Source organism: Balaenoptera physalus, assembly GCF_965194825.1.
Source record: "Balaenoptera physalus genome assembly, chromosome: 14".
NCBI lineage: Eukaryota > Metazoa > Chordata > Mammalia > Artiodactyla > Balaenopteridae > Balaenoptera > Balaenoptera physalus.
This window is the reverse complement of record NC_138893.1, coordinates 24824922-24838702: the sequence shown is the minus strand read 5'-3', so window position 1 is coordinate 24838702 and position 13781 is coordinate 24824922. Positions and strand designations below refer to the sequence as shown.

The 13781-nt window shown below is 51.8% G+C and overlaps 2 long non-coding RNA genes across 2 annotated transcripts in view; one reads left to right on the top strand and one right to left on the bottom strand.

The window, feature by feature from the left end:
* LOC309642169 overlaps positions 1-13781 on the bottom strand; it is a 998009-nt gene that overhangs the window by 161998 nt on the left and 822230 nt on the right. The gene's annotated exons all lie outside the window — the stretch shown is intronic.
* Positions 1-13781, top strand: part of LOC309642162 — a 360711-nt gene that overhangs the window by 123878 nt on the left and 223052 nt on the right. Inside the window, exon 2 of the long non-coding RNA XR_014253014.1 lies at positions 233-287. This is a non-coding gene — a long non-coding RNA (uncharacterized lncRNA). The remainder of the gene's footprint in view (positions 1-232; positions 288-13781) is intronic.

Below are 13781 nucleotides of genomic sequence, written 5' to 3'. Positions count from 1 at the left end.
TATAAAAGTAAATTACATCACTTGCATAGTCGTACAATCCGATGGTGTCTGTCTATTTCCATCTTGTTGCTGGCGGGGACGGCGCACTGGCTGTTTGAACCGTGTGATAGATCCTCGAGGGCAGGGGAGTGTGCTGAAGATGCACCTTTCGATAAACATATTAGGTCGTTACAGTTTGTTTATGATAGCAGTTCGCTTGGATTATACAATTATTTTCTTTTTCGTTTTGCAGGACACTTTGATGCCGCCCATGGATTTCCCCGTATGCTGCACCGACACACGGCACGGTGAGTACGGAAAACTCATTTCCAGTGTTGACTCTTCCCAGGTCAGCAGTACCTCCAGAAAGAATGCTTTCTGCAGAGCCTGTGACTCTCGTCCACTTCAAAAGGCTGGGGGGCTGGTTCTTTCCAAACACGCGGCAGAAGTGGGGCTATGGGTGCAGAGCCGGAAGCTTTTGCTCCCTCTGTCCATCTGACCCTGAGCGCCTCCCCCTCCCTTGCTGCCCGGAGAAGCCGGGAGCAGGTGTTGGGAGATGGGAGGCTTGTGGCCACTGCAAAGCCTGGAGTGTCTCTGGTTCCAAGTGGCCGCACTGAGCTGGGCGGGGGTGGGCAGGGGCCTAGGGCGTGTGGCAGGGAACCGGGGCTGCAGGTGGACACCTAGCTGGTGAGAGCTCTCAGGACCACGTGCTGGGGTGACTTCCTGGTACCCGGGTTTTCTGGAAGCACTCAGAGCATCCCAGGAGTACAGCAGAGGTCTGGCTTCTGATTGGATGAAGAATGACATGTGACCAGGCACCCCTGGAGGCTGTGTCATTGCCTTCAGAACCCTGGTGGGAGTCAGTCTAGAGCTGTAAAGAGGTTCAGGAAGGGTCTATGGCACGCCCAGCACTTGCCGTGTGTGCCCCACCGCTGGTGACAGCCGAGGCGATTGTCTGAATCTATCTTGAGCAGAGAGAGAATATTCCCATTGTTCTCCACCACTTTCTCGGTCAGCCTTATCGTCGTTTGTTCACACAGCAAGAGTTTAACCAGATCCTGTTTTTATTCACTTGAGACAAGACTTGTTCCAAGCTCGGGAGACTCATGCTCTCCAGAAGGACCAGTGTTAGGTGAGCCTAGAGGGAGTCGTCAGAGCGCGGTGGTTCAGCAATTTCTGTGTGTGCCCAGCAGCGGGACTGCTCCCAGGTCTCGAGGGATGACCCTTTCTTGGAGGAGTTACATCTGTGCGTGTATCGCTGTGAAGGGGTGGTTCCCGCTGGTGTGTTCTGTGAGTGGAAGGGCCCAGGATGAGGTGCAGACCGGGGCTGGATCCGGGAATAGGCTCCGATGCCTCCAGTCACGGTTCAGACTCCAGGAGGGGACGGTCCAATCTGAGACGCAGGTGCCACCTTGGTTGGTGGCTGCGTGGGCACCAATGCCACGCTGGCTTGTGTGTGACTCCGCCTCCCATCACTGTGGGCTCTTGGAGCCCACGGGCCCCAGGCGTTGTCGGGAACACATGGTATTTCAGGGTATTGGCAGTATAGAGTGTGGGCCAGACCTGTGAGCAATCGGGGCTGACGGCCACAGTCGAATCCCAGCTCTGCGTCTCGAGCGGGGCTCCGTCTTTCCCTGCCTCAGTTTCCTCAGCCATAAGATGGAAATGTCAGTGACACGTGTCTCATGGATTTTTCAGGAGGCTTAATTGGGATAAATTATATAAAGCACTTAGAGCACGTGCCTACTGCACGGTAAGTGCCCCATGGACTGAGCTATTGTCGTTCTTTCTATTCTGTTATTGAAAATCATCATCTCTGATACAGATGTGCTCTCTGGGGACCTCATTTCCGTATATGGAAGCAGCTGTATTTCTCTTTTACTATTCTTTTCTTGAAGTAGGTCGTAACCAGAACATGCAGTAATTATAGCCACCGAAATTTAACTGAAAGCTGCAGTACCCGGTTAGCGGACTCCGGATAATGAAGCTTCGGGATCATCTCACGAGGCTGTTCAGATGCAGTCCGTCTTCACTGTTAAAATCCTCACAAATACCTGAGCACGGTTAGTGTCAAGTAACAGTAGCACCTGGAACTCCAAGCACGAGCTTCCAGCAGTTTCGATTATGGGAAGTGCCCGGGGGCCCGCATGACCCGTCTACTCAGACCAAGGGGACAAGAGCTGGACTCACCACTTCCCTCTGGGAAGCCTTTTCTCTCATGAAATGATGTCACAGCCACCCATCACTCTCGCCATGAAGTCAGATGCGCTGTCTGACCTCTGTTAACAAGCAGTGACTTCAGGCCCAAGAAATGTACCGCCAACTTTGAGGCAGGAAATAATTTTGATTCCAGGCCTGCCCGTTTCCCCAGAGCAGGTGTCCCAGGGGGACCCTGACATGCGAATTTCCAGGAAGAATCTTGGTCTGTGGGGTCAGGCGGGTGCCCAGGCCAGGCAGGGTTTAGACCCTGCTTTGGCCTTCGTTCTTTCCTAAAGGGTATCAGGACAAGGAAGCTTACTGACAACTGTGTGTGTGTGTATGAGTTAGGTCATCGACTGGCTGCTCAAAATCAGTGACAAATGGGAAAAATAGACTCTTTCATTGCAGTTCCCTCCATTGGACACCCAGCCTTGAAAGCTGAATGTCCTCATTTTCACATTGTAAGCGCTGCCACCTGGGCAGGGGCAAAGGTGGCCCCAGCTGAGCCCTGCACCTGTGGTCCTGCTGCCACTTCTCCACTCCTGCCCGAGTCCCAGAAAACCCCCATCTCTCCTGCCCTCTGGTTTAACTAGAAGTCAGGCGGGTGGTTCGCTGGTACCTCCTGACCTGTAATTCAGTCTCGGATCTTAGCTGCTCAGCAGCCCAAGCCATCTTGACTGGTTGGGGTTTGAGCTGCTGTCGCAGGTTTTTTCGCGGAACAGTCGTTTGAGGACCGGGGTGTCTGGGGAAAGAGCAGGGGTCCTGGGATGTACCTGACTGGCTTGGCCTTGCTCTCCTGGTCAGTGTGGTTGGGAGGGAGCCCTAATGGAGCCCCAGGCATCCTGGCCTTGGGGTGGCACGTGCAGACGCATCATCAGAGCCCAGGGCTCCCGGGCCCTCCCGCCACACAGAAGCTGTATTTCAAAGTCCGGCCCTGGGATATGTCAGTCCTGGCGCCTAGTTGTAGAGCTTCCTGCCTGGTGCCCCACTGGTTTGGGAGCTGGGAAGAGCGGTGGACCCCTGCCGTGTGTCTTGGAGACATCGCGGGTGTTGGGCCAGCCGGGTCCTGGAGGAAGACAGATGCACCCTCAAACCGCGTGATTTCAGAGGAGTCTTAAGGAAAGGATGACTAAAGGGTGGGCGGAGTGCAGGGATGGAGCAGTGAGTGCCCCTGAGGAGGTGGGGCTGTGACGTTGGTCAGCAGGAGAGTGGGAGGGTGGAACAGACAGGAAGGGGAGAGAACCGTGGATGGAAATGCAAGCGGGGGTGGGGGCTTGGAGCAGCTTCGTCCTCACCAGGGGAAGCATTTAGCCCCAGAGCGTCCTGCAGGGAGAGAGCAGAGGTGGGGAGAGGGAGTGAATACCCCAACCTCGCTCTCCTTCCTCCCTCCCTCCTGTCTCCTGGCAGAGCTGTCAGTGGCTGATCTCAGCTGGATGGGGTCATGGAGCCTGGAGATGCAGCAGGTGTAGACCTGCTCTGCAGAGTCTGCAGGAGAGGATGGGAGTGGGTCTGGGGGATGGAAGCCGCTCTGCTGATGGGGGCGCTGGGGGGGTCCTGAGCTTGCTGCACTTTCTCTGGGTCCGGCAGCCCTTTGCTCTTGCCGCCTTTGGGAGACAGATTTGAGGTGTGTCAGCCTCTCGGGCGAGTCCCAGTAACTATGCGCGGGCTGCCCAAGCTGGGGACTCCGGTGTGAGCGGACGGAGACCCAGAGCCTCGGGACCCCGCGTGCTGGTCACAGGAGTCTGCCGGGTGGCAGGAGGCGCCCGCCGCCGCTGGACACTCATGATTCAGCCGAGTTCACTCCTGGGTCTCATGCACCTAGGTGACCAGTCACAGAAACAGCAGGGTTGCCCCGGGGTGTTTCCAGAAGCTGGGTTTATAAGTGGCCACATATCGCTGAGATCTGTGAGAAAGAAGCTGCCAGGTGGGCCCAGCGAGGCGGAGACCTGGCTCAGACCCAGAGGCGGTGCCCGGGAGGCGTCCGGTAGGGACAGTGCAGTGGGGCTGCAGGGCCACGCTGAGGATGGGGCCCCAGTCCACGGCCCGGTGTCGGAACGGGGAAGGCCCAGGCTGACGGCTCCACGCAGGCCTCTGAAGAGGAGCCAGGTCCAGGAGCCGCAGGGCAGCTCATTCGCAGGGCTGAGCACGCGAGCTGGAAATTGCAGGTGGTCTGACTGGGGTTGCGGCTCACTGGCTCCGGGCTGCCTGTCAAGGACCAGGTGTGGCCTTCCAGGTGCCCTGGTATCTGGTGTGTGTAAGGGTCTCACCCGACCTGGTGTTGCCCTCGACGTTGACCGAGCACTGCTGTTTTCGATGCTGTGTGGGCTGCCAAGGGCTTGGTCAGTGCTTTCAAGGGTATTTACATCCAGGAGGGAAGATTAGATGCATTTATTCATATTCATAGGAGAAGCCAAAACAGGGGAGTTTCGAACATGAGCTGAAAACCAATTGTGGAGGAGGGGGCATTGGTGGCGGTGAGGTGGCGGCATTCGCGCTGTTGCCTGGAAGAACAGGAGGGAGTGAACACGATTCTTTTTATTTTAAAATATACATACAAAGCAGCGTATAAAAACATACGTGCCCAGTGTATGAGTTTCCTGGGGCTGCTGAAACAAATGACTACAAACTTAGAACAACAGAAATTCATTCTCTCACAGTCTGGAGGCCAGAAGTCTGAAATCAAGGTGCTGGCAGGCTGCGCTCCCTCTGAGGCTCCAGCGGAGGGTCCTTCCTGTCTGTGCCAGGTTCTGGGGCTCCAGGCGTCCCTGGGCCTGTGGCCCCGTCACCTGCATCTCTGCCTGCCTCCTCGTACTGCTCTTCCGTCTCGTAAGGACACGTGTCCCTGGATTTAGGGCCGACCTGGTTAATCCAGGATCGTCTCATCTTGAGATCCTTAATTTCTTTACATCTGCAAAGACCCCCTTTCCAAACAAGGTCACATTCCCAGGTACCAGGTGTTAGGAGGTGGACATACTTTTTTTGTGGGGGTGGGTTACTCTTCAACCCGCTACACCCAGTTTAAAAAAGGATGAAACGAAGAGCAGCGGGCAAATCAGAATATTCTGGAACCTTACAAGTTCTCAGTGTGGGGTAGGCAACCGTTCCAGTTTGCCCTAGACTGTTCTGGTTGTAGCACGGAAATTCTCACATCTCGGGAAACTTCTCAGTCCCGGGAAAACGGGGCAGGTGGTCCTCCTGCATCCATGAATCCAACCTGATTACCTTTCGCTGTCTCTCTCCAGCTCCCCACCTGCCAAACACTGTCCTGAAATTTAACTTCGTCCCTCGCTGTTCCTTATGGCTGGGCCACCTCAATGTGTACTGCTAAACAGTATTTCATTTAGGTTTCTCTCTTCTTGAAGTTAAAAAAGTAAGCATACCATCTGGAGGTTGGTTTGTCTCTTTGCTTGACATTGTGATGTTGAGGCTGCCTGTGTCCATGCCTGTGACTAGTCTGTTTTCACGGCTGTGTAATAGTCCCTCCCGTGTACACCACACTTTATTTTCCCACTTGTAGTTGGTAGGTGGACATTTGGGTTGTTTCAGCCCTTGTAAACTCTGAATGACTCTGCTCCCACATTCTGCTGGTTTCTGGACAGCTGTTCCTCAAGGATGTACACTGAGGGCTCTTTTTCGGTTGGAGTCTTGATAAGTACATGTGCAATTTATCAGGTGATGCCACGCTTCCTGAAAAGTGCGTGCAGCTGTGTGCACTCTCCCCACAGGAATCAGAGCTCCTGCGGTCTGCATCCTCTCCACCCCTGGAGTCGCCAACTTTCTCCCACCTCTTCTCCAAAGACAGAGTATTTTAAATACTTTTCAGGTCATACTAAGTTTTAATATCTGGTCAAGAATTTCTCCCCTGCCCCTGACAACCATTATCCTTTATCAGGAGTGTTTTTATTTATTCTTCCATATACAACTTAGAAAAATCCTTCAAGTTCTATATTAAGGGCAAACCTGTTGGGATTTTGGGTGGACTTAGATCAAATTTGTAGATCAGTTTGAGGAGAGGTGAACATTTTGGGGACCTCCACGTTTTCTAAGGCCGTGGTTTGCATCTCCACTTCCCTAGGTCTTTTTCATTTCTTTTCAATAAAGTTTTATAATTTTCCACACAAGAGATGTGAATATTTGGTTATATTTATTCTCAGATACTTTGTAGTTTTGTTGCTATTATAAGCGACATTGTGGAGGTCCTAAGATGTGTCCAAAGATTACTTGATTCTTGTCCCTTCAGGAGCTGGGGCTCCATCCCCGCTTCCCTTGAGCGTGGGCTGGATTTACTTATTTGCTTCCAATGAGTAGATTCAAGTTGAAGTGACGATGGCAATTCCAGGGCGTGAGCTGTCTTGTTATGGCGGGAGGGGAAGGAACCCCAGGTTCCCCACTCCATCTTCACCATCGGGACCACTCCTCCTGACTGTGGGGTGGGGATGGGATTCCAGATCCCCACTGGGCATCCACTGATGCCTCCTTAGCTGAGGTGTGGAGTGTGGGAGCTCCTCATCACTCCTCCCCATGCGGTCCCCACGAGAGGACCACAGAGGGCTGGGGAAAAGCAGAGGATGGGAAAGCGGTCTGGAGGAGGGTGGCCTTAATACCGCTGGATGCTGGCGAAAGTCCTGACTGTCCTGGGTCTCCTCTGACCCACCCGGCAGGGAGGGGAGGTTACTGCCCAGGGCGGGTGGAAGTTGGTCCCCACTCGGCCTTTGCTGGTTGGGTGGAGATTGACCACGGTTTTTCCTGTGCTTGGAGAAGAGCTATTATTGTCTGACCGTTTTCTACCTTTTAATTTGTTTTTAATGAAATATAGTTGATTTGCAATGTTGTGTTAGTTTCAGGTGTACAGCACAGTGATTCAGTTACATGTACATATATAGTATACATATACTTTTTCAGATTCTTTTCCATTATAGGTAATTACAAGATATAGAATGTATTTCCCTGTGCTGTACAGTAGGTCCTTGTTGTTTACCTATTTTATATATAGTAGTGTGTATCTGCTAATCCCAAACTCCTAATTTATCCCTCCCTGCTTCTCTCCCCTTTGGTAATCGTAGGTTTGTTTTCTGTCTTGATGGGGCCTCTTTCCTGGTCCAAGACTGGAGAGCAGCTTTGGGCGGGGCTTCTCATCGCCTCCGGCTGGTGTTTCCAGGAGGCTGGCTTACTCAGCTTTGAATCAGATGCTTGCGGCGAACAGGAAACACAGCCCCCTCAACCCTGCTGCCCTTCAGCTCCCCGGGGCCCTGCCGCTCTGCCTTCTCTGCACCTTCGGAATCTCCTTACCTGGCCTCACACATAGTGGCCAGGTCTGTAGTCACACTTAGCAGGAGGGCTTGTAAACCTTCTCCATCTTTCTGGATGTGGAGATCATTGAGTTTTTAATTTTAATCTTCGTATTTTTCACTTCTAGGAATTCTATTTTTTCATCTCTGCTCTTTGCTTCTATCTTTCTCTTTTATTTCTTTAAAATATCAATCATAATAAGCTTTTGCATGCCTGCTTCTGTTGCTTTTGCTGCTTCTTACTCATGGCGATTTATCTCCTTATTTGGAAGACAAGCCGCCCTTCTCCCTTGAGTTTGTGGCATTCTTTGAGAGGTGTGTTGAGATTGATTTCCTCCAGAGAGGTTCCATATTTACCTCTTCCTCTTGTCTGGGGCATTGCCACTAGGTACCAACTTAATTTAAATTTCCTGCTCGAAAGTTTTTGGATTAATAACAGAGGTGATTCAGACAGCAGACTGCAAGGGGACTGGCTTGTGGTTTTCAGGGAAGTTTTTCTCCTTCCCCCGTGTAAGGGCTGAGGAAGCACCTTCCCTTGCTGTCTTCTGCATGGGGGCGGGATGCGTAATTCTTGCTTATACTTAAGGTGGCCGCACCCTCTGGAACCCTGTATTTACCTGGGAAGCTCCCTTGTGATTCTCTAGTGGTCCTTGGGTTTCCTGTTCAGCCAACACGTTAAAATAACATAGATCTATGCACCACTTTAATGTTTCCAAGACGAGGGCCATTCGAGTATCCATCCTGCCACGCTGCTGGAAATAGGATGGCAGGGGGACTTCAGGTGGTGGGGTGTCAGAGGCAGGCTTTCCAGGCAGAGGGGTGTCTTGCCAGAGGCCTGGAGGGGGCACATCAGGGCAGCTGGATGGTCTCCTTGGCGTTGTGCTGGGTTAAGAGCCTGGGACAAGCTGGGAAAGGCCTTGGAGACCAGGCTGGGAAGTCTGGAGACTTTTCACAGGAACGGAGGACCCAGTGAAATGATATTCGTAAGACAAGAGGAGGATCTGGTGGGTGAGGGTTGGGTAGATGTAAATGGGGAAATGCAGAGGATGGAAAAAAGATCTGAGAGGGAGCAGGTGAGGTGCTAAAATTGGGAATGGAAGGAAAGACCAGGTAGGAGGTATTAAGCAGACACAGGAATGACAAAACTTAGCCAGTGATTAAACCTGTGGGCGAGGTGTTGGCGAATCAGAGGCAGCCCTGAGAGTCTGGCGCAGCACCTGGGGGTGGGTAGCATCTTACAGGAAAAGGAAAACCGGGAGGAGACCTCGCCTAGGAATGAGATGAGAGCCATCCTTCCAGGACGGGTGATTTGTGAAAATGGCGGAACACCCCATTGGGGCTTAGCTAAGTCGATGGGGGATGTTTGGTGAGGACCAGAGGGGCTGGACCGAGAGGGAATCCCCGTCCCTGTGAAGCCTGTGACAGGGTGACCTCGTCTCTAGGGGAGCATCCTCCTCAGGGGCTGTGTGGTGAGACCCACAGACGCCTCCTTCACCTCTGTGAGCGGGGCCAGGTGTGAGGTCAGCGGAGGACGAGGGTCTGGCCATCACCTCCTCTCTGCCCGCACCTGCCTTCGTGGGAGGGCGCTGCTGGCTGATATTCTGTGTCTCCTCTGTCTCATATTCCAGGAAGCTTGTTTATGTCAATCCCTACCTGCCTGAGATTTGCAAGCCCTGAGGAATCTAGAAGTGGGGCCCCCCTGCACTTTCTTCGTTGGACCTTGGGTCCAGCGTTTTTTGTGGGTTTTTTTTCTGGCTTTCCTCTGTCCCCACCATGAAACCCAAGTCCTTCTTCTCCCTTTGCAAGACATGGGGAAAGCAGAGGCCAGGTGAGGCAGGACGTGGGCTGCATCCTCAGGAATGGGGCCCGGTCATCCACGTGATGGGTGTGTGGTGTGCGGAAGGGGAGAGCTCGGAGCAGGACCAGGCACGCTCTTCCCTCAGAGCCGTGACTGGAGCCTGCCGAGCTCGTCTCACTGCTGGACAGATGACCAGAGTCCATCTGTATGAGGGGCAACACCTGGAGACGGTTTGTAAAGCACATATGATCTCAGTGGGACCTCACCTCTTCTGTGATTCCAGCTAATCCAGCTCCTGAAGGTCTGTGTGTGCTGGTCCAGCAGGGCCACGTGGGCACCTGCTCCCCACCTGGCCACCCAGGTGATGCGCGTCCAGTTATGGCCACAGCAGCTGCCAGGGCCCAGGCTGACCTGCTGCAGCAAGCCCCATTTCACAGGCAATGGACCTCTCGCTATTTTGCTGTGATTACGAGAGGGTGAGTGCCGGGGAAACATTTCCACTCAGGATTTGGGGTAACATTTCATCGTAATGGATCATTTCCGAAGTCCTTGATGAAATAGACTCCCAGGTCTCCACGAAATGGAAAAATTACCTGGACCCTGTGGCAAAAACAGCCTTTTCTGTCTGAAACAGAACCCCAAGATGGAGCCTTTTCCTTCACGTTGTGGAGTCTTGCCCTCCCGGGGGAGAGGAGAGAGTAAGTGTCAAGTTCCGTATTTTCTCATCTGGTGCTTATTTTGTGCTCAGAAGTGTTTATTTCGGGGACGAATGAGTGCGTTCCTAGTGGGAGCTGCTGGACCCAAGGGACCGTCTCCTCTTTGTCTGCCGTTCCCGTGCTGTCCTGTTCTTTCTAATTCCTCCACCATCCAAGATGTGCTGTTACAGGTCAACCGAGACACACTAACATTTTCAAAGTTTATTTGCACAAACATCGGTTCGAATCGGGTAGCAGCAAACTGGAGGTGATTGGAGTGCTTCCCCGAACAAGTGTGCGAAGGTTTTCTACAGAGAAGATGCAGAAGCAAAGCAAGAAAGCGACCTGATTGGCCACAGCTCAGCAGCTGCCCCAAGTGGGGAAGGCTCGCTGGCTGGCTGTGGTTGGACCGTATACAGACTCGGACACGCATGAGAGGAGGTTTATTATAGAAACTGACTTCCTCTGTTATGGACGCCAAGAAGTCCCACGACCTGCTGTCTGCAGACTGGAGGCCCAGGAGAGCTGGGGATGCAGCTCCGTCCGAGTCTGGAAGCCTGAGGACCAGGGGAGCCGACGGTGTGAGGTCTAGTCCAAGTCCAAAGGCCAGAGAATCAGGAGCTCTGAGGTCCAAGCTCTGAGGGCAGGAGAGGAGGGGCGTGCCAGCTCGAGTGAAAGCGCACGTTTGCCGTCCTCCGTCTTTTTGTTCTATTCAGGCCCTCAGTGGGCTGGAGGAGGCCCATCGCGTGGGTGACTGTGGTGGTCTTCACTCACTCTACTGAATCAAATGCTAACCTCTTCCAGAAACGCCCTCCCAGGCACACCCACAAACCATGCTTACCACCTACCGGGTCGTCAACCCTCAGCCACAGCCCAGTCAAGTTTGCACAGAAACTTGACCGTCACATGTGGGAACCTCCTTAGCCGTGTATTTCAAACGGGGTCACCAGTCAACATGCAGACCCCCAGGCCCCACCTGGATGCCCCGGAATCAGGACTGTGGGAGGAGGGGTCTCGCCAGCACTCGGGTGATTCCCACGCACGCTGGAGGTTCCCGTGTCTTAGCAACGCTGCTGGCCGAGAGCCTCGTGTTCCGGACAGCGAGGGGCCGAAGCCGGGCACCACACTGAGCGTGGCAGGGTCCCAGGCAGGCCCGCCCGGCTGAGCCGCATCCAGAGGTGCTGAGAACTCTCAGAGGGGGACTTCAGTACCCACTGGGTACCGACGCTGCCGGTGGGGCTCTGGAAAGCTACTGATGCCTGGGCTCCAGCCCAGAGAGTCGGGATGTGTGGATCTGGGGAGGGCCAGGCATGCTGATCTGTAAGACCTTTCCCTGTGCTGTTCATGGGTGGACGGTGTTGAAGAACCACTTGTCTCTGAGTCAGGTTTTGGGGCCCATCACTGGGTAAAGGTGGAGGCAAGTGGTGTGCTTGGTGTAACAGTGCTCACCAACCTCACAAGAGTCACTGCCGTTTGGGGTGCCGGTGGGACTGTATTCCCTGTCCCCTTGAATCAGCCTTGGCCATTTCTGGCCAGTGCGTTGGCAGAAGTGATGTCACTTCCAGGTCGGGGATGCAGGTGCCAGTGAGAATGACCCTGCGCGGAGTGTGAGTAGGGGATGCCTTGCTGCCTGCGGTGGTCACGGTCTTCAGCCTGTTCATCTCTGGGTCAGACCCTGGCTTCATCAACAAGCCCTAAAACTAACGATTGTTCTGCGTCAGAAATGCCTTCTTCATTACCTCCGTAGACTAAGTAAACTGTGTGTTCTTTTTCTAGCCTTTCCTCCTGTTTTGTTTCTAAAATGTCACCCATTGATGGATAAACCCAGTCTTCTGATGCTTAAATGCCTTGCCTTGCCTTATCAAGTTAGTGCGCTGTAAAACGCATTTGGCTCATGGAACTTGGTTATTCAGTTTGTCCCTAGGAAACAAGTGTTATGTCAAGCAAAAAAATCCAAACTGATTAGAGCAGATGGTGGTCTTTTCTCAGGGAGAAAAATGCCTCCAGAAAATTGATTGATCCTTGAATGATATGTGTGCTGGAACTCTATTCTCTTGACTTTTACCAAGGGAAATCTCAAGTTAGGGAGAAGGAAGAAAATACACCACTTACTTTAAAATGCATTTTTTTCCAGGGGAAAATCCAGCAGCCGTGAAAGCTATGCTGCTTTCTGTAAGAATTTTCTCAACGTATATAATACATTAGACTTACCAAAGCTTCTCAAGGCGAGTCTGCGTTAGGGAATGATGATTCTTACTTTATTTAATTCTTGACTGGAGTGATGGCCAGGCTGAAGGGAGGGAGTGGAGAATGTTAGGAAAATAGAAAAGAATTTATTGAGTTCAGGTGTCCTGACATTTGCATTTTGTGAAATTTCTGTTCATGCTTCAGGGAAAAATAATTTTAACATACTAATAGGACTTCCCTGGTGGCTCAGTGGTTAAGAATCCACCTGCCAATGCAGGGGACAAGGGTTTGAGCCCTGGTCCGGGAAGATCCCACATGCCGCGGAGCAACTAAGCCCATGAGCCACGACTGCTGAGCCTGTGCTCTAGACCCCGTGAGCCACAACTATTGAGCCCGCGTGCCACAACTACTGAAGCCCACGCGCCTAGAGCCCGTGCTCCGCAACAAGAGAAGCCACCGCAGTGAGAAGCCCACTCACCGCAACAAAGAGTAGCCCCTGCTCGCCACAACTAGAGAAAGCCCGTGCACAGCAACGAAGACCCAATGCAGCCAAAATATAAATAAATAAATAAATAAATAAATAAATAAATAAATAAATAAATGTTCCTTTAAAATAAAATAAAATACTAGTAAAAGTAAGCAGCCTTTATAAAAAATACATATTTAAAAGTTAGGTTTTTTTTAAGCTCTGAACTATTTGGGGTTGAATTATTGTATGGCTCTTTTTCAAAAGCCAAAATTCCCTTGACAAGGGGCAATTTGCTTTTTCTCAAGTATTTTATATGAAGTTAACGTGTAGATACCAAAACCTCTGAGAATATAAGAGGAGCGAATGTTGACAATGTTGTGCTTTCTTTGGTCCAGTTGGAGGCGTGTGGGGAATGCGCTAGCTGGTATTCTAGAGACGCTTCCACAGCAGATGTGCAGGACCTCTCATCCCTTATGTTCGCATATTAACTGCCCCAGCCCAGCAGGTGCTTTCATCCTTGGGAAAGCTCAGAAGCAGAGGGAGCTGTTTCTGATGAGCTCCCTGGGAGGGTGCTTATTAGGGCACAGAGTAGCGTCTAGGAAGGGGTGTGAAAGGTGTGCTTTCACCTTTACCTTTACCTGGGGCACTGGCCTTCCTGGGAGCAGGTTTGGCGGTGGAGAAGTGTGTTCCCACTGGGGAAGGAGCCGAGCTCCCATCCGTGAAGCCTTGCCCACGGTTCTCCTCCCTCCCCCCCTCAGTAATACAATGGAATATTACTCAGCCATAAAAATGAATGAAATAAGGCCATTTGCAACAACATGGATGGACCTAGAGATTATCACACTAAGTGAAGTAAGCCAGACAGAGAAAGACAAATACCATGTGATATCACTTATTTGTGGAGTCTGAAAAATAGTACAAATGAACCTATTTACGAAACAGAAACAGACTCACAGACATAGAAAACAAATTTATCCCCCCCTTACCAAAGGGGGATGAGGGGGATTAATTGGGATTATGGGATTAACAGAGACACACAACTATATATAAAATAGATAAACAACGAGCGTTTACTGTATTGCACAGGGAACCGTATTCAGTATATTGAACTGAAGTATCATAAACTAAAATGGAATGAATAAAAAAAGAATATAGATATATACATA